Below are 22,193 nucleotides of genomic sequence, written 5' to 3'. Positions count from 1 at the left end.
AGGCCTTTAATAATTTTCCTCGAATATTTCATTTCAACTTAGAACTATTTCAAATAAATTTTTCATGAGATACATGAGTCCTAAGGTCAGTATAAGAGGTAATTGAGCTTCAAAATATATCATATGACATGTAAATACATCAAATCTAGATACCAATTCCCATTAAAGTCTTCAACTAGAAGCTTTTTCCTTCATCCTTTTTCGCTTTTAGTTCCACGGGTTGTACCAGGTGTATATGCTTTACTCCTTGTGGCTTCCATGACTAATTCACCTTTCATGCATGCTAAATAATATTCCTACTTACAATCTCAATGCACAGATCAAATACCAAGTGATTTGTCATTATCAAAATAGGATTGGACTCATAAAGTCAACATTATGCATTTTAAATAAAGTACATCTAGTTCTTTGTTCAAGGGCATGCTTTCATCACAAACTTCAACATATGATTCATCACAAAATTTTTCACAATAAACATCACATGAATCATTTACAGTATTATAACAAAGTTTGACAGATGATTCTACACATGATATTTTGCAACAGTCAACACAAGAATCATCAACTGCATCATAAATTGAAATAGGTGGTGGATTATATACCTCTTCATTGATTGGCATTATTAATGCATGATTTACTTCCTCTAGACCATTTGAGCTTAATTCCTTCAGAGTGACGGTCTCCTTCTCTTTTTCCTCTCCATATTTCCTATCCAACTCTTCCCATATATCCTTTGCACTTTTACATGCCATAATCTTATGAAAATATTAGTCTCTAAAGCAGAGTATAATAAATCCATGGCATATGAATTCACATGCAATAAATTAATATCATTTTCATTCAATGGCATATGAATTTCCTTAACAATCACCTGCTAGGCCCTCTGATCCATAGATTTTATAAATATGCCCATTCTTATTTTCCAATGGGTGTAATTGAAACCATAAAATATAGGAGGCCCAGCAGGTGACTATCCCTTACTGAATGGAGATACACCAATTTGAGCCTTTGCGATTTTTTACTTAAACGTTTAAGTCTATGCAACGAGTCTCTAATACCAATTGTTGGAATTGGTGTATTGCTAAGAAGTGGGAAGAATTGGAATTTTAAAACTTCTTCTTGGGTTAAACCAAATATGTGTAGTATTTTGCAACCTAGGGTACTTCTAAGCATATACCAATTGCACAGATGAAAATAATATAGGGAAGTTAAATCATGCGCAACATTCACAATACATCAAATATAAAAATACATGTGTAGGAAAATAATGTGCAAGAAATTAAAAGCAGACTCACAATATGTTATCGAGGTATGACCAATACTGCCTACGTGCCCGCCTCAAGCTCACAAGCAAGAGGATTACACTAGTTGTCACTTGCGGGTGGAGTGACACCGTTTACAACCTCCCTCTCCTTATTAGGCAAGGGAATACCCCAGGTCATATTAATAGGGCTGACTCCAACCTTTATAACACCTTAATAGGATGGTACACCTAGTTCTCCTAACTAGGTATAAACCAGTTTGGTGCTCTCCTAACCAAGTATGAAAAATTCAAGACGATTCACAAAACTTGTCTCCCTCTTCCGACAACCCATTGGGAATGCAAAAAATAATCAATAATTGTTGTGTACAAACAGATGTGCATATAAACTAAGTAGGTGATGTACAATAGTATGCTCAACACACTCATGTATGATGGGATATTAAGCTCAAGTGTGATATATTTTAATCAGTATATCCACTCACAATAATATGTGTGTCCATGTGTACACGTGTGAGTAAGTGAGAGCTTTGATCCAAGCTAATATATTCACAATATGAATAGTCAAAGAGCCTCTACAACCCTAAGCAAATACTACAATAGTATTCTTCAAATATCAAGCACAATGAATATTAGGGTTTAAGCTTGTTGAAAATATTTATATGAAAACACAAAACAAGCTTATGAAACTTGCAATAAGGATGCAAGTTCTTAAGCAAATGAAGAGTTTTTCCCAATCCAATATTTATAAGTAAAATACAATGGGAAAAACTTTAAGCTACTCTCCAAAATCAAGAGAGAGTTTAGCTTACAAAAAGTATGTGAAGAACAAAAATGATCTCTCTCAAAAATATGTAATTAAATGAGTGTGAGAAAGAGATTTTGGCAATATGCTTGTATAAGGTGGGACTATGAAAGATTTAGCCCAATAAAATTTTAAGAGAAAAATTTGCTAATCGATAAGCTAATCTTATGCTAATTAGGACAAATGAGGAGGTATATATAGTTTTTGCAAAAAATATAACAATTGGGGACAAGAAGGGTATTTTGGAATTATTTAATTTTTTTTAAGAAAAATTAACCATGTTTTATTGCAGAAAAAATTTTGCCAACCCGAAAGGTTCGTGACTCACTCGAAAAAATGAGCAGCTCGAAAGCTATCCCAAGTATAGGAGTTACGTCGTGTAATAAAGCCCAAAGGTTAGATCGTCTCCTCAGGGAATGCGTTTTAATATCAGATTTTACGTTCTTCCAATCGAAATTAAAGATGTACTGAACTTGATTCAGATTCGGATTTTCAAAATTGTTTGATTTTACTTTTAACAAATTAAATATAATGCAAGTTAAAGTCCTAAAACTAACATGTACTGAACTAAAGAATAAAAACGGGAAACCCTAACCTACTCAAGGAAACATCAAAGCACGCGTTAATTAAGGATGGTAACCTAGAACATGGAATTAAAAACACACTATGGAAACTTAATCAGATTCACACACACTAAAAAAAAACAAACTTTTAATCAAATCACAATCTTGAACCAAAATGCAAACACATTACGTAACAAAAGCATTTTTCTCTTTTTGGAATTTTTCTTTTTTTTCTTTTTATTTTTTTATTTTTTTAAGAGATGGACCAAAGAATAATAAACAAAAAGCAATTAACTTAAAGTCTTCAAAGCTAACACTAACATTAATCAAGGGCAAGATAAATGAATAAAAACTAAACTTTCAAGAAAAAATTACGTAGCAAATATCCAAATCCTAAATGCAGATTAACTTTAATAAATGAAATAAAATAAAATTTATTCAATTGCAATTTAAAAAGACAAGGAAAAAAAAAGAAAGAAAAGAGAGTGAAAAACAGAGCCTTGGGGGTTGGGGCGTGGCTGTGTTGGCCGTGGCAGTGCTGTGTGGTGCTCGTGTCTGCTGCATATGATGGTTGGCCACTGCTGTGTGTTGGTGAAATTCCTGCAGCCGCTGGTGTGCTCGGGTCTGCTGGTGTTCCAGCTGGAGAGGAGGCAGTGCTGTGTGGTGCTCACGGGTTGCTGTGGAGGAACAGGGGGCTGCTGTGCTTGTGTTTTTGCAGCTGCAGAGACACACGGCTGCTATGTTGGTGCATGGCCAGCAAGGGGCTGCTGGTTTTGGATGAGAAGGCTGCTGCGTGTGGTCCGGACAGCAAGGGGCTGCTGTGTTGGTGTGTGGCCAGCAGCTTTCTTCGAGTTGCAGGATGGCTCGTGGCTGGCACTGCTGAAGACGGCTGCAACTGGGGGAACAAGGGATTAAGGGAGAAGGAGAATATAGAGAAGAGACTAGGAAAGGAGTCTGAGATAGAGAGAGGCCCGAAAGACAGAGAGAATGAAAGAGAGAGAACTGAAAAGAAAAGACAAGACAAAGAAAAATTAAAGAAGAAAAAGAAGGAGGAGAAGAAGAGAGGAGATGAGAGAAGAGTTTGAGGGAGAGAAAAAGGGTGCCGGAGGCACACCCTGCGCAGGGGAGAAAAGGGAATTAAATAGGATGGAGGAAAGAAGCTGTCCTAGGACCCGCTGGAGCTAACCCAACCCGGATGGGAGATTTGACCCATTCATATATATATTTTTTTCTCATTTTATTTGTTCTCTGTTCGTCACAAATTCTGCTCTTCTGGAGCTCGTATCTCACAAAACTCAAAACACAAAAGTTGTAGATGATCCTTTCATATTTCTCTATAAATTTGAATCGTCTCAATCGGAGCTCGGACGGAAAAGTTGTGCATGAAATACGAATAGGTGTCGGTTTTGATTCCCGGGAATTTTCCTGCGACAAAAAATTACCAAAATTTCATAAATAGTGCAATAAAGTTTAAGAATGATGATTTTGGAATTTTATTAAAATATTGGACAATTTTTTACATTTAATTAAAAATATAACCATTAAAGCCCGAGTTAAGCGTCCAATTACGCAGTTTCGGCGCGTAATCAGTTCGGTTGACCATATCCAAGGTTCGGTCGACCATATTGCTAAGTTTGGATGACCGTGGCAATTTTGAACTAAGGAAATGGTCGACCGTATCAAGGTGATTTTCAACCCTTCATAGGTTCGTTCGACCATAGCTAAGGTTTGGTTGACCACTCATATGGTTCGGTAGACTGTGGCCAATTTGAATTGCATAAATGGTCAACCAGGTTGTTGGGGTGTCATACTTTTTATGCTTCGGTCGACTAGGGACGATACGTTCAAATAAGAATGGTTGACCGAGTGAAGTCAATAAGTTGACTTCTAACCAGTTCAGTCGATCGAGGCATTTATACTGCCAAGGGTTTGGTCAACCGAGACCACTAAAAATGTGCATTTAAGTCTTGCTTTGGTCTCTATGCTTCATCAACCTAGTGTGAATAAGCATAAGGCATCTAAGATATATGGGCGATGGTTCCTATGGCCATTCTAAGGCCTCCTGAGCATATGCACCTCATCATGCATGATATGCAAATATTACAGACCATTATTATAGACCAACAAATTATAAACTAAATACAATACAATAAAAAAAAATATCTTTTTCTTCTTCTACTTTTGCTCCTCTTATTCATCATAGAATACACCGGATGATATGATCTTTATGTTCCTCCTGGCTTCCATCTTTTCCTTATGTGTGCTCTAACATATTAAGTCTGCTCAAGCATTGAATACACATAAGTAACTTGTGGTTTGTCATTATCAAAACTAGGAATCAGACTCAAAAAGTCAACATTTAGTGTATAGTGGAAAATAATATCTAGGTATAGGAATGGGTCTTGATAAGTGTAAGAAATGGGTGGACTGAGATTTTAGTAAATCAATAATGGAGATTAAGATGAGAATTTAGGTTTTTGTGTTGCAGCCTGGAGGTAATGACTTTGGGGTGGTTTCTATGATTTTCATCGAATGACGATTTTGGGAAAACCATGGTAAACTATCATTGGTTTTTGTTTTTGAGTTGTAAGACTGAACCTTAAATTAGTTGATTGGTGGTATGAGAATATTTTGTGGTTCTTAGATAGATTAATGTATTGGTTGTATTATGAAGTTAGGAACCTTAGACTATTTTCCTTCTATTTCAAGATGGACCCTCGGAATGACAATATGTATGTTGGTGGTGATAATGATGCAAGACCCTCCAGTATGAGCAGCAATGATTCTGATGTAGTACAGCGTAGTGTCATCCAGCAAGTAATGGCATAAATAACACAAAATTCTAAAGAATAGGACTACCCACCCGCTGATCATGGTTGTATGATTAGACAGTTCACTCATATGAATCCTCTAGCGTTCTTAGGGGGAGCCGGCCTATCTATAGTGGAGAATTGGATTCAAGAAATTGATAAAATATTGACAGTGCTGCACTACATTGATGAACAGAGAGTTCTCTATGCTACATTCAGGTTGACCGATGAGGCCGAGCGGTGGTGGACACCTATGAAATTATTGGAGAAGCAGAGGCCAGTACTAGTAGCCATGACCTAGAAACGATTTAAGGAAATATTCTTTGACCGATAGTTCACCACTAGAGAAGCTAAGGTGGAGGAGTTTTTGAATTTGATTCAGGGGTACCTGACGGTTTAGCAGTACACATCAAAGTTTGTTAAGCTATCTCGCTTTGCCCCATACATGGTTCCATATGAGGTGAAAAAGGCAAGAAAATTTGAGAGAGGCTTGAGGCAAGAAATTTATGAACAGGTGGCAGTATTGAAGGTGCAATATTTTGCAGAACTAATGGATAGGGCCGTTTTAGCGGAGGCGAGCAGGTAGAGAAGTGCTGGGGTGTAGATCCAAAGGAAGAGGCCAACACCTCTTAATTTTCGAGCGGGTACCAATTGAGGTCCTTGGAGGGGAGTCAAATATAGCGGGGCTCAGAGACAAGAGATGGGAAGCTGTGGGTATCAGGGTGATCAGAACTACCCTATTTGCCCAAGATGTAGTAGGAGGTATATGGGAGTGTGCCGAGCAGGAATGAATATCTGCTATCGGTGTGGTAAACTGAGACACATGGCACGAGATTGTCATGCGTAGCTAGGCAATGTTCCTGCTCCTAGACAATTTTAGGGGAATAACCAAGCACCATGAGGTAGCCAGCAGAGGAATACTATATAGGCGCGAGTCCATGTACTGACACTAGGAGATTCAGAGGCAGCCAAGGATATGGTGACAGGTACAATTCCTATATTATCAATTAAAGTTACTATTTTATTTGATACAGGGGCCACACATTTGTTCATTTCCTAAGAATATATTAGACTATGAGGGATAGAATCTAAAGAATTGGATGCTGAATTACCTGTGGCCACACCAACATAAGTAATAGTGGTTTGTAGGAAAGTGCTTAAAGGCTATCCAGTAGATAAACAGGGGAGAGTTCTACTAGCCGACCTCGTAGTGATAGAGATGCATGGGTTTAACGTGATTATGGGGATAGAATGGCTAGCTGCTAATCATGCCAGCATCAATTATCATCAGAAAAAGGTAGTATTCAAACCTCCAGGGGAGTTTGAGGACAGATTTGTAGGATCGTGTGTGCGCTCCTCACCTTAGTTATTATTAGCTATTCAAGCGAGGAGGCTACTGCTGGATGGGTGTCAAGGGTACATAGCTTGTGTAAAGGAAAGTCCAAAGGGAGAATTGAAACTTACTGATATTCCAGTAGTGAGGGAATTTTCAAATGTCTTTCTGGAGGATTTACCCGAACTACCCCTTGATCATGAAATTGAATTTGATGTTGATTTATTTCTAGGGATGGCACCGATTTCTAAAGCACCCTATAGAATGGCTCTAGTAGAGTTGAAAGAACTAAAAGATTAGCATTCGGAATTATTAAACAAGGGGTTTATCAGACGTAGTGTATCACCCTAGGGAGCATCGATTCTGTTCGTAAAAAAAAAAATACGGGAAGATGAGGATGCGTATCAACTACAGGGAAATCAATAAAGTGACTGTTCAGAATAAGTATCCTTTTCCCCGTATTGATGACTTGTTTGATCAGCTCCAGGGAACACGAGTTTACTATAAGATTGATCTTCGATCTAGGTACCATCAAGTCAAGGTCAAGTCAGAGGATGTTCCAAAGATAACGTTCCAAATTCGGTATGGCCATTATGAGTTTTTGGATATGCCATTCGGATTGACGAAAGCTCCTGCTGCATTCATAGACCTGATGAATAGGATTTCCATCAGTACCCAGACCAGTTTGTTATGATTTTCATTGATGATATTCTGGTATATTCAAAGAACTTTTCAGAGCACACACATCATTTGAGGAAGGTGTTACAGGAGTTGAGAGAAAGGAAAATATATGCTAGACTTAGAAAGTGTGAATTCTAGTTAGAGAAAGTTACATTCCTTGGGCATGTGATATTCCGGGATGGTATCTTTGTAGATTCAAGCAAGATAGAAGCGGTAGTGAATTTGGCGAGATTGAGGAACGTTTAAGAGATCAGAAGTTTCTTGGGTCTGGCAGGATACTATCGTGGGTTCATAGAGGTATTTTCTAGGCTATTAGGGCCTCTAACACGGCTAAAAGGGAAGAATGTTAAGTTTGAGTGGAATGACAATTGTGAGCAGAGCTTCCATGTTGACTTTATGATTCTAATCTCTTTTTTGATGCTGAAGAAACACGGTGAACTTATGTGTGTATTTAGCATGTGAACAAGTCCATAATTGAGATCACACATAAGGGACATGGAGATTAGGGGCCAAGATGGATAATACGAATATATCTGGCTTACTCCATAAAATGAAGAGTAAGGAGATTGAAGAGATTTTTTTTTATTTTTTATTATAATGGCATTTCAGTCTCTGGTCTGTAATAATGGTCTATAATATTTTCGTGTCATGCATGATAGGGTATATGCTCAAAAAGCCTTAGAATGACCATAGGAATCATCGCTTATACAGCCTAAAATGTCTTATGCTTAATTACTCTCGGTTGATGAAATATTGAGACCAAAATAGGACTTAAATGCACATTTTAAGTGGTCTCGATCAACCGAACCCAAGGCTATACAGAAGTTTCGATCGACCAAACTTATCAGAGTCAACATGTTGACTATTCGGTTAACCATTCTTTAATGAACTTGCACTCCACGGTTGATTGAATTGATAGGTGGCTAACTCCCAAAGAACTGGTCAACCAAACTCATAGTTCAAATGGGCCATGGTCGACCGAACCTTGAAAGGTTCGAAATTGCCTTGATACGGTCGACCAAGTCTCAAGTTCAAAATGGTTACGGTCAACCGAATTCAATAATACGATCGACCAAAACCTCTCGGGTTGACAAATTTTTACCGCAATAAATTAGGGTAATTTTTCATTAAACATGCTTAAGAATTTTCAAACATACCCAACATATCCCCAATGGTTATATTTTTTTCTAGCTCTATATATACCCCTTCATTTGTTATAATTAGCAAGTGATTAGCATATACATTAGCAAAATTTTTCTCTAAAAATTTATTGTGTTAAATCTTTCATACTCCCAATTTTTACAAAGCATATTGCAAATTCTCTTTGTCATACTCATTTTAATCACATATCTTTGAGAGATATTATTTTTGTGGATATACATTTGTTAGGATCAAGCACTATCGGTTCTTCTAAAACCAATTGGTGGTAAAAGGGGTGCAACTTTTTCCTTTAAACGGCAGCGCAGAACCCCGCACTAAGCATCATGTGGACATGAGGGGTTGCACCAATCCCAAGCAGGGGTGCCGACGAGCTAGCACGCCAAGAACTATCAAGCTAGGGCCCGCTACTACGATCCCTCAAAATAGGGTTGATTGTTGACTCACCATAAAGCCAACAATCACCCCCTAACAACTACCCTAGGAGTGCTCAAACCTGTGACCTCGCTCTGATACCACTTGTTAGGATAAAGCACTACCGGTTCTTCTAAAACCAATTGGTGGTAGAAGAGGTGCAACTTTTTCCTTTAAATGGTAGTGCAGAGCCCCGCACTAAGCATCAGATGGACATGAGGGGCTGCACCAATTCCAAGTAGGGGGGCTGACGGGCTGGCATGCCAAGCACTGTCGAGCTAGGGCGCACTGCTACGATCCCTCATAACAGAGTTGATTGCTGACTCCCCATAAAGCCAACAACATTCACTCTCTTTGCAAGTTAACAACTCTCACATACTTGCATTTGTTGAGTGTTTTTTTTTGGAGAGTAGCTAAAAATTTTTCCCATGGTATTTTACTTATAAATATTACATTGGGAAAAACTCTTCATTGGCTTAAGAACTTGCATCCTTATTGCAAGCTTCATAAGCTTGCTTTGTATTTTGATAAAATCATTTTTAGCAAGCTTAAACCCTAATATCCATTGTGCTTGACATTTGAAAAATATTTTTGAGATATCAGCTTAGGGTTCTAGAGATGATTTGAATATTCATATTACAAATACATTATCTTGAAACCAAAGGTCTCACTCTCACATATACATATTAAGACACATATTGTTGAGAGTTAACACATTGGTTAACGAAATCTCACTTGAACTTAATATCCTATCACATGTGAGTGCATTAGTTGATTGTGCGCAGTGGTACATATCTACTTAGTGTAAGAAGCATATTTGTTTGTACGGAAAAATTGAATATCTGTTGTATTCCCAACGTGTGGTCAAAAGGGGGATACTTTTCGTGTGAAAAGTCTTGGACTAGTTTAGACTCGGTTAGGAGAATTAAGTGCACCATCCTATTAAGGTGTTGTATTAGGTGTCGTTCAACCTATTAAGTAAGCCATAATGGAATCCTATTTCTTCTGAGCTTGAGGCAGGGACATAGGCACAGTTGGCCAAACCTTGATAACATATCCTATGTCATTTTCTTTCACTACACTATTTAATTTTCCATATTTATCGGTTTCTATTTCATTTTCTATGAATGCTTGCGAAATACTGAGATTGCCTTAACTATCTACATATTTTATCATTTAATTATTAGTGTGATTGGGATTGTTTAGAAAGACCCTGGGTTGTGAATTATCGATATCTGGTTTAACCTAGGAGAAAATTTTTAAAACTCCAATTCAGCCCCCTTCTTGTGAATACACCAATTCCTACAATTGGTATTATAGCCTTGTTACACTACACTTAAACGTTTTTCCAGAAGATCACAATGGCTCAATTTGGTGTATCCCCATTCGGAGAGGGACAATCACTTACTAGTCCTCCATTGTTTTGTGGTGTTAATTACACCCACTATAAAATTCAAATGAGCATCTTTTTAAGATCTATGGACTGGAGGGCCTGACAAATGATTGATAAAGGAATTTGCATGCCTGTAATTGAAAATGATAATAACTTAATGCATACAAATTCACATGCCATGGATTTACTGTGTTGTGCTTTAGATTCTAATATTTTCCTTGAGTTTATGGCATGTCAAAACGCAAGGGAGATCTTGGTTAAGCTGGAAAAGAGATATAGAGGGACCCAAGATAAGGAGACTGCCACTCCAGATGTGTCATGCTCAAATAACCAGAATGTGGTAAATCATGGGGTAATTTCATTAACAGAAGTAGAGGTACATGATTCTATCTCTAGCGCTATTGATGATTCTTATGCTGAATGTTGTGATGTGTCATATGTTGAATCATCAGTTGAAAATATTGATAATGGCACATGTGATGATTCTGGTGAAAAATATTGCTATATATCGTATGATGAATCATTCGATGTTCCATGTGATAAATCTGTTGACAAAGCATGCATTGATTTATATGATTACTATAAAAATGCATCTTGTACTGAATCATGCAATGAGTCTAATGATAATCGCATGCCCTTTGCAAAGAACTAGAACATATGCTATCTAAAATGCATAAGCTTCTAGTTCAGATGTCTAAACGGAAAAAAAATTTTGGAAAATGAATGTATGAAAGTGGCAAGTCAACTGAAAAAATTGAAAGAATATTATGCCACTCTTGGAAAGAAAAAAGATTAATAAAATCATGAAAATTATCTACTTCAAAGAAGTAATGGATGATTGCTTTAGCATAACACCCTTAAGAACTAAAAGAAAGAAACTTTTCAATAAGGGACCATATTTTAAATCCCACAGTCTTAAAATTTTTCATGCCTCATCTAAATAAAATAAAACAAATAAGCAAACTCCCTCACATGCATATGAAGCTTGCTTACTTAGTAAAATGAAAAGGCACATGTGGTTTGCTTGTTTACTTTGAAGTGGTCGAGGCTTAGATAGGAAAATGATATGGGTTGTCATGATGGTAAATCCATTAGGACCAATGGATAATCGAATCTCTATAGGAATTGTGTAAATGTTCTTAAATTCATCCTAGGTTTTGGGATTAGAATTAGTGGTGACTAAAATGTTTGGGAAGTGATTCAGCTTAGAAATTATTCCAATAGATGCCACCTTACTTTAAAAGTCATAGGCTATTTGTAAAGCAAGAAAGGAGTGTAAATCAGGTCAAAATTGCAGTACTAACTGAGTTCGGTCCACCATATGTGTATGCTTAGATGAGTTCGGTTGACCATTTTGTTTATGGTTAAGATCTTCGATTGTACGAACCCACTTCGATCTACTAATAGCCAACCGTACTTGAAACTGAAAGTCACTCGGTCGGCCATCCACCTCAAGAACAAAATCATTCGGTCAATGGAACCTTGGAAATTGAAACGTCACATATAGTTTCAGTCGACCATTCCTTGCCACAGTCGACTGTCCTGACTCAGCTTATATAGGTATTTTGAAATTTCAGTTGACTAAACCCTAGTTGGGTTGAACAAACCTCACGGGTTTATATATATGTCCCTATGTTGAGAAGTTAATTTTCACGTCCAAAAACTCAAGCTTTCTTCTATTTTCCTCAATTTTCTAGTATCCTCATAAACCCTCCTTCCTATCTACTAAAAGGCCTTCAATATTCCACCATGGCTAGGGCAAATGAGCAAGTTGATGTTCAGGAAGTCAAAATCGCCATGATACGGTCGACCAAGTCTTGAGTTCAAAATGGTCACAGTCGACCGAAGCTTAAATATGGTCAACCAAAACCTCTCGGATCGGCAAATTTTTACCCCCAGTAAATCTGAGTTATTTTTTGTTAAACATGATTAAACATTTTCAAAAATACCGAGCATATCCCCAACGGTTACATTTTTGCCCAACTCCATATAAACCCCTTCATTTGTTATAATAAGCAAGTGAATAGCATATAGATTAGCAAAATTTTTCTCTAAAATTTTATTGTGCTAAATCTTTTAGACTCCCAATTTTTACAAAGCATATTGCAAAATCTCTTTCTCACACTCATTTAAATCACATATCTTTGAGAGAGATTATTTTTGTGGATATACATTCATTCTCTTTGCAAGCTAACAACTCTCCCGTATTTGCATTTGTTGATTGTTGTTTTTGGAGAGTAACTTAAAGTTTTTCCCATGGTATTTTACTTATAAATATTAGATTGGGAAAAACACTTCATTAGATTAAGAACTTGCATCCTTATTGCAAGCTTCATAAGTTTTCTTTGTGTTTTGATAAAATCATTTTTAGCAAGCTTAAACCCTAATATCCATTGTGCTTGATATTTGAAAAATATTTTTGAGATATCTGCTTAGGGTTTTAGAGATGCTTTGATTATTCATATTGCAAATACATTATCTTTAAACCAAAGGTCTCACTCTCACATAACGTATTGACACACATATTGTTGAGATTTAACACATTGGTTAACGAAATCTTACATGAGCTTAATATACTATCATATGTGAGTGCATTAGTTGATTGTGCATAGTGGTACCTATCTGTTTAGTGTAAGAAGCATATTTTTTTGTACGAAAAACTGAGTTTCTGTTGTTTTCCCAACGTGCGGTCGAAAGAGGAAGACTTGCCCTATGAAAAGTCTCGAACTAGTTCAGACCTGGTTAAGAGAACTAGTTGCGCCATCCTATTAAGATGTTGTATTAGGTGTAGCTCCACCCATTAAGCGAGCCATAGTGGAATCCTCTTGCTTGTGAGCTTGAAGCACGTATGCACAGTTGGCCGAACCCTGATATCATATCCTATGTCTTTCTTTTTCCTTGCACTATTTAATTTTCCATATTTATCTATTTATATTTCATTTTCTATGAATGCTTAAGAAATACTGAGATTGCCTTAACTATTTACATATTTGCTCATTTAATTATCAGTGTGACTAGGATTGTTTAGAAAGATCCTAGGTTGTGGATTACCGATATCTGGTTCAACCTATGGGAAAATTTTTAAAACTCCAATTCACCCCCCTCTTCGGAATACACCGATTCCAAAAATTGGTATCGAAGCTTCGTTGCCCTAGACCCAAACGTTTTTACAGAAGATCGCAGTGGCTCAATTTTGTGTATCCCCATTCGAAAGGGACAATTACTCACCTGTCCTCCATTGTTTTGTGCAGTTAACTACACCCATTAGAAAATTCAAATGAGCATCTTTATAAAATATATGGACTGGGGGCTCTGGCAAGTGATTGATAAAGGAATTTGCATGCTTGTTGTTGAAAAAGATAATAACGTAATGCATGCAAATTCACATGCCATGGATTTGCTGTATTGCGCTTTAGAATGTAATATTTTTATTGAGTTTATGGCATGTACAAATGCAAGGGAGATATTGGTTAAGATGGAAAAGAGATATAGAGGGACCTAAGATAATGACACTGCCACTCCAGATGTGTCACGCTCAAATAACCAGAATGTGGTAAATCATGGGGTAATTGAATTAACAGAAATAGAGGTATATGATTCTATCTCTACAACTATTGATGATTCTTATGTTGAATGTTGTGATGTGTCATATGCTGAATCATCTGTTGAAAATATTGATAATGGCGCATGTGATGATTCTGGTGAAAAATATTGCTATATATCATATAATGAATCAGTTGATGTTCCATGTGATAAATCTATTGACAAAGCATGCATTGATTCATACGATTACTATAGAAATACATCTTATGCTGAATCATGCAATGAGTTTAATGATAATGGCATGCTCTTTAGCAAAGAACTAGAACGTACGTTATCTAAAATGCATAAGCTTCTAGTTCAAATGTCTAAACAGAAAAAGATTTTGCAAAATGAATTTTAGAAAGTGGCAAGTCAACTGAAAAAATTGAAAGAATATTATGCCACTTTTGAAAACAAAAAATTTAGAAAATCTTGAAAATTATTTGCTTCAAAGAAGTAATGGATGATTGCTCTAGCATAACACCCTTAAGAGCTAAATGAAAGAAACACTTCAATACGGGTCCATATTTTAAATCTCATAGTCTTAAAATTTTTTATGCCTCATCTAAAGAAAATAGAACAAATATGCAAACTCCCTCATATGCATATGAAGCTTGCTTACTTAGTAAAATGAAAAGGCACGTGTGGTTTGCTTGTTTACTTAGAAGTGGTTGAGGCTTAGATAGGAAGATGATATGGGTTGTCATGATGGCGAATCCGGTAGGACCAATGGATAATCGAATCTCTATAGGAATTGTGTAAATGTTCTTAAATTCATCCTAGGTCTTGGGATTAGGATTAGTGGTTGTTGGCCTAATAAAGCTTACAATTTTTATTTTGACGATAACAAATCATTATATGTTTAATGTGGGTCAAGTGAAAGTTTTTCAAGAAAAAGGCAAAGCTTAAAGGAAGTGACAAAGTTCAAGAGGATGATAAAGCTTATGGATTAAAAAGAGATCTTGAAGAGCATGAGGATTAAAGATAACTTGATGAACGCTCAAAGAAAAGATAAAAAACTCAAAGATGATAGAAGAACAAGATTGAAGATCAAAGGATTAAATTTTCAAGGATGTTTTGAATGTAAGTACTTCAAGTTAATTTCAAGTATCAACTGTTTTGAAGCTCTCATAAAATCAAAAGAAACTCAGAAATATATTTTTAAGAAAACCCTAAAGAATATTTTTAAAATCAATGAAAAGAAAGGTTTTTGAAAAAGAAAAGTTTTTGAAAAATAGAAGGGCTAGGCGACTGTCCTATTATGGCAGGCGACTACCAAATTAAGTGAAGAATTTTTCAAAGAGACAGTAGCATGCCAGGCGATTGCTTGAACATGCCAGGCACCTGGGTGGTCATGCCAGGCGACTGCCTTGGTTCTAGCAGGTGACTACCAGTGTTCTATGTTGTGAGTTTGTTCTATGACAGGCGACTGCCACTCGAACGTTGACTTAAAAATTCTTAACGGGAAGATTTTTAAATGAAGTTTTTGGACACTATTATTTTTAAAAATTTGGAAACTACTTCAAGGAAACTTTGGGGGTAAGGAATTACTTTTAAACATCTATAAATAGCCCCAAACTTGAAAGATTTTAGACACCAAGAAATTTTCAGCAATGAAAGTTCTCAAAAAGGCTCTCAAACTCTCTTGTGTTCAACTACTCAATTGCTACTGATTCAAACTCCGAAGTAAAGCCTTCAAAGTCAGAATCTTTCAAATTTTGGAAGATACTTGGTGATCTATATTGAGTATTGAGCTTCAAATTCTTTTATATTTGAATTACTTTGAAGTATTATTGTGCTCGAAGCTGTACGAACCTACTCTACTGTGAGAATGTTTTTCTTGTACACAAACTCTTTTCTATCTTGGTTCTTATTCATAGACGATTCAGGGCTGTAAAATAGATGGACCAAACAAGGGAATATTATTTGGAGAGGTAGGCTCTAGCCTAATGGAAGGAGTGTTTGTAATCGGTATTGTTCCACTCGTCAACGGAACTAAACTAGTGAATCCTTTGGTGGTTTGCCAAAGGCGAGGACGTAGGGTTGGTATAAGCCGAACCTCATAAAATCTTGTGTCTCTCTTCTTCCTTACTCTTTACTTTTTCAGCAATACTTACAACTTGCATGTATGTTTTAAATTGTTATTTCTGAGTGTATAGTTGTAAATAGACCGGAGGATAATTTGTTTTTGGCTTGATCAACATGAATTACGGAAACCTAAAGGGACTATGTTGGTTGATCAACCTAAACTTATGAATCTGAAAGTTTGTTTAAAAGTTAAACACAAAGAAGAATTGTGAGTTTGGAATAAACACAGGGCTTACATAAATTCAGTGTGCTTTACAATTTATTCCAGGGCTATTGATACAAAAATTGATTTTTTTTAATTATATTGATTGGTTGTGGTTGAATTTTTTTTATTTTTACTTGTTGTGAATGTTGATATAAAATAAAGAATTAAAATTGAAATAATTTTTAAAATTCCAATTCACTCCCCCCCCCCCCTCTTGGGAAGCTATCTTAATTTCAGTGGTGACTAAAATGTTTGGGAAGTGATTTAGCTTAAAAATTATTCCAATAGATCCCACCTTACTTGAAAAGTCATAGGTTATTTGTAAAGCAAGAAAGGAGTGTAAATTAGGTCAAAATTGGAGTACTAACTGAATTCGGTTGACCATATGTGTATGCTAAGATGAGTTTGGTCGACCGTACCATTGACTTGACCTATTCGGTCTACCATCTTGTTCATGGTTAAGATCTTCAGTCAATCGAACCCACTTCGGTCTACTAATAGCCGACCGTACTTGAAACCAAATGTCACTCGGTCGACCATCCACCTCAAGAACAAAATCATTCGGTCGACCGAACCTTGGAAATTGAAACGTCACATACAATTTTGGTAGACCATTCCCATCCATGGACGACCATCCTGACTCAGTTTATATAGGTATTTTAACATTTCAATTGACCGAACTCTAATTGGGTTGACCGAACCTCACGCGTTTATATATATATATATATATCCCCGCGTTGAGAAGTTAATTTTCACATCTAAAAACTCAAGCTTTCTTTTGTTTTCCTCAATTTTCCAGTATCCTTATAAACCCTCCTTCCTATCTACTAAAAGGCCTTCAATATGCCACCACAGCTAGGGCAAATGAGCAAGTTGATGTTTAGGAAGTCAAAATCACCTTGATACAGCCGACCAAGTCTCTAGTTCAAAATAGTCACGGTCGACCAAAGCTTAAATATGGTCAACCAAAACCCCTTGGGTTGGCAAATTATTGTCGCAGTAAATTAGGGTTATTTTTCATTAAATATGATTAAATATTTTCAAAAATACCTAGTGTGTCCCCAACGGTTACATTTTTTCCCAACTCTATACAAACCCCTTCATTTGTTATAATTAGCAATTGATTAGCATATAGATTAGCAATTTTTTTATTTAAAAATTTATTGTGCTAAATCTTTTATACTCCCATTTTTTACAAAGCATATTGCAAAATCTCTTTCTTATACTCATTTAAATCACTTACCTTTGAGAGAGATTATTTTTGTGGATATACATCCATTCTCTTTGCAAGCTAACAACTCTCCTATATTTGCATTTGTTGATTGTTGTTTTTGGAGAGTAGCTTAAAGTTTTTCCCATGGTATTTTACTTATAAATATTAGATTTGGAAAAAATCTTCATTGGCCTAAGAACTTGCATCCTTATTGCAAGTTTCATAAGCTTGCTTTGTCTTTTGATAAGCAAGCTTAAACCCTAATATCCATTGTGATTGATATTTGAAAAATATTTTTTGAGATATCTACTTAGGGTTTTAGAGATGCTTTGAATATTCATATTGCAAATACATTATCTTCAAACCAAAGGTCTCACTCTCACATATATGTATTGACACTCATATTGTAGAGAGTTAATAAAATCTTACTTGAGTTTAATATACTACTATATGTGGGTGCATTAGTTGATTGTGCGTAGTGGTACCTATCTGCTTAGTGTAAGAAACATATTTATCTATACAAAAAACTGAATATCTTTTGTATTCCCAATGTGTGGTCGGAATAGGAAGACCTGCCATGTGAAAGTCCTGAACTAGTTCAGACCCGGTTAGGAGAACTAGGTGCACCATCTTATTAAGGTGTTGTATTTGGTGCCGCTCCACCCGTTAAGCGAGCCATATTGGAATCCTCTTGCTTGGGACCTTAAGGCGGGGACGTAGGCACAGTTGACCGAACCTCGATATCATATCTTGGGTCATTTTCTTTCCCTGCACTATTTTATTTTCCATATTTATCTGTTTATATTTCATTTTCTGTGAATGCTTGGGAAATACTGAGATTGCCTTAACTGTTTACATATTTGCTCATTTAATTATCAGTGTGATTGGGATTGTTTAGAAAGACCCTAGTTTGTGGGTTACTGATATCTGGCTTAACCTAGGAGAAAATTTTTAAAACTCCAATTCACCCCTTTTGGGAATACACCAATTCCAACGATTGGTATCGGAGCCTCATTGCTCTAGACCCAAACATTTTTGCAGAAGATCGCAATGGCTCAATTTGGTGTGTCCCCATTTGGAGAAGGACAGTCACTTACTTGTCCTCCATTGTTTTGTGCTGTTAACGTGACCCATTGGAAAATTCAAATAAGCATCTTTATAAAATCTATGGACTGGGGGGCCTGGCAAGTAATTGATAAAGGAATTTGCATGCATGTAGTTGAAAATGATAATAACGTAATGCATCCAAATTCACATGCCATGGATTTACTACATTGCTCGTTAGATTCTAATATTTTTCTTGAGTTTATGGCATGTACAAATGTGAGGGAGATCTGGGTTACGCTGGGAAAGAGATATGAAGGGACCTAGGATAAGGAGACCGCCACTTCAGATGTGTCACGCTTAAATAACCAGATTGTGGTAAATCATGGGGTAATTGCATTAATAGAAGTATAGGTATATGATTCTATCTCTGCCACTTTTGATGATTCTAAGAATTAAAGCAATGCCTCATCACCGCCCTAGTTTTAACTGTTCCATCAGGAGAGGGTGGATTTGTGATTTATAGTGACCCGTCTCAGAATGGGTTGGGGTGTGTTTTGTTACAACAGAGAAGAGTTGTAGCATATGCTTCTCATCAACTTAAGGAGTATAAGAAGAACTACTCGACGCATGATTTGGAGTTGGGTGCAGTGGTGTATGCATTAAAGATTTGGAGGCATTATCTGTATGGTGGAAAATGTGAAATATTCATAGATCATAAAAGTTTGAAGTATTTCTTCACATAGAAGGAGTTGAATATGAGGCAGAAGAGGAGGCTGTACTTGATTAAAAACTACAACTGTACCATTAGTTACCACCCAGGAAAGGCTAATGTGGTAGCTGATACCTTGAGCTAGAAGTCAGGGAGTGCCTCAATATCAATAGTGGTAGCTCAGCCCCAGATCAGGATGGATTTAGAAAAAATTGGTGTGGAGCTAGTAGAGGGTAATCACCAGGAATTTATTGCTAATCTGGTACTACAACCAACTTTGCTGGAGAGAACTAAGATTGCATAGATGCAATATGCAAAATTGGTAAAGATTAGGGATAAAGTGCAGAGTGGACAAGGAGCTGATTATAATATTTCAAATGATGGAGCTTTGAGATTTTGTAATAGCCTGTGTGTATCGGATGACACTAAAATTATAAAAACCATCTTGGAAGAGGCGCACCGTTCTCTATATACGATACATCCAGGAAGTATGAAAATGTACAGAGATTTAAGGGAATCCTTCTAGTGGACCAGTATGAAAAGAGAAATAGCTCGATATGCAGAGCAGTGTTTGATATGTCAGCAAATAAAATCTGAGTACCAGAGGCCAGCATGATCATTGCAACTGCTTCATATCACAAAATGGAAGTGGGAGCATATTTCCATGGACTTTGTCATAGGACTGCCACTAGTATAGCATGGTGTTGACTTTTTGAGTTCCATCTCTGTTTTGAAGCTGGCGAAACACAGTGAACTTATGTGTATTGAGCATGTGAACAGGTCTATATTTGAGATAACATATAAACGACAAGGAAATGCAAGCTAAAACAGATCTTAAAGCTTATTTCGTGTGGCATATTCCATGGATGACAGATGAGCAAAAGAAGAAAGAAGAAGATAGTTAATTTTTATTATAATTGCATTTGGTTTTATGGTCTGTAATATTATGGTCTGTAATAACTGCATCTCATGCATGATAGGTTTAAGCTCAAAGGCCATTTTTGTGATGTTTCGGGAGATCGGACCTTTGTAATATAAAATGTCTCGGTCGACCGAACTAGCTAGAGGTTAATAGGTTGACCAAGCCTCAACCGACCAAATGGTTTTTGAACTAAATCTCCTCAGTCAACCGAACCTTAGATGTGACCATACTCACTGTACTTAGAGAGCCAAAATGTTAGTTCAATTTGAGCTCGGGCGGCCGTAGTTCGTAGCTCAGCCAACCAAACCTCTAACCAGGCGACCGAAAGCTCAAAGCTTTGAAAAATCGCCTGGCTTAGTCGACCAGCCAATGGCCATAGGCAACTGAACTAGAAAAATCCATGAGAACTGTTGTCAGTGTTCGGGTGACCGACCTGAGCTTTGAGTGACCGAACCTCTCGGGTTGAAAATTTTTACCACAGGTAAAACATGGTTAAAATTAATTAAACACAATTAAACTTTTTCTAAAAGTACCTCTGTGTCCTTAACGGTTAGTTTTTATGAAAAATCTATATATACTCTTTCATTTGGCTTTATTAGGAAGAGATTAACAAAATCATTAGTTAAAAATTCTTTGAAATTCTTTTCACTCATAATACTCATATAGCTCATATTCTTCCAATCTTTTGAGGCATATTGCTCATTCTCCTTATTCCTTGATTTGGAAAACTATCTCTTGAGGAGAATTATTTGTTATACTCCTTGGTTGCAAACCAATTGCAACTTGTAAAGGATTTTAATCTCTTGGTATTGTGCTTACATCTCATACATATTATTAGTAGCTTACAACTCTCTCATTATGCATTGTTTGAAATTGGTTTTAGAGAGTAAGCTAGAGTGATTCCCATACTATTTTATTGATAAATACTATCTAGGAAGAACTCATATTTTGGTTTCTGAGTCTTGGCATTTTCATTCTTAGATTCAAGGGCTTGCTTGTGTTATTTTCTAAATACATATATTTGCAAGCTAGAATCCCTTATCTCAATTGTGCTTAATACTTGATATACATTTTGCTAAGATATTTGCATAGAAATTCAAGGTCCTTTGATTAGTTGTTTGTGTAATGTATTATCTTAAATCAAAGGTATCACTCTCACGTATATACAATATATACACATTGGTTGAGAGTTGACATATAGCTTGACCGTATCTCACTTGAGCATAAATCCTTATTATATGTGAGTGTATTGAGCATACCGTTGTACATCATATTCTTAGTTTAGAGGTACATTTCCTTGTACACAAAAATTATTTGAATATCTGTTGTATTCCCAACGGGTGGTTACAAGAGGAAGACTAGCCCTGTGAATAGTCCAGGATTTGCTTACACTCGGTTAGGAGAGCATCGGAATGGTTCAAACCCAGTTAGAAGAACTAGGTGCACCATCCTGGTAAGATGTTGTAAACAGTATCACTCCACTATGAAGTGGCAACTAGTGGAATCCTTGAGCTCCGGTTTAAGGCGGGGACATAGGCAGTATTGGCCAAACCCCGATAACATATTGTGTGTCTGCTTTTAATTTGTTGCACTTTATATTCCTACACATGTATGTTATATTTGATATATTATAAATTCTACGCATGATTTAACTTCTGTATATTATTTTTATCTGCACAATTGGGATATGTTAAAAAAAACCCTAGGTTGCGAAATACTGCCGATATCTAGTTTAACGTAAGAATAAGTTTTAAAATTCCAATTCACGCCCTCTTGGGAATACACCAATTGTAATAAGTGGTATTAGAGACTGGTTGCATAGACTTAAACCTTTTTGCAAAAGATCGCAAAGGCTCAAATTTGTGTATCCCCATTCGGCAAGGGACAGTCACCTACTAGCCCTCCATTGTTTTGTGGTGTAAACTACACCCACTGGAAAATTAGAATAAGAGTTTTGATAAAAGCTATGAATTGGAGGGCCCTGCAGGTGATTGATAAGGGAATTTATA

The sequence above is a fragment of the Malania oleifera genome, chromosome 5 (genome assembly GCF_029873635.1).
Source record: "Malania oleifera isolate guangnan ecotype guangnan chromosome 5, ASM2987363v1, whole genome shotgun sequence".
Classification (NCBI taxonomy): domain Eukaryota; kingdom Viridiplantae; phylum Streptophyta; class Magnoliopsida; order Santalales; family Ximeniaceae; genus Malania; species Malania oleifera.
The sequence above is the reverse complement of the archived record's forward strand: the minus strand, read 5'-3'. Positions refer to the sequence as shown.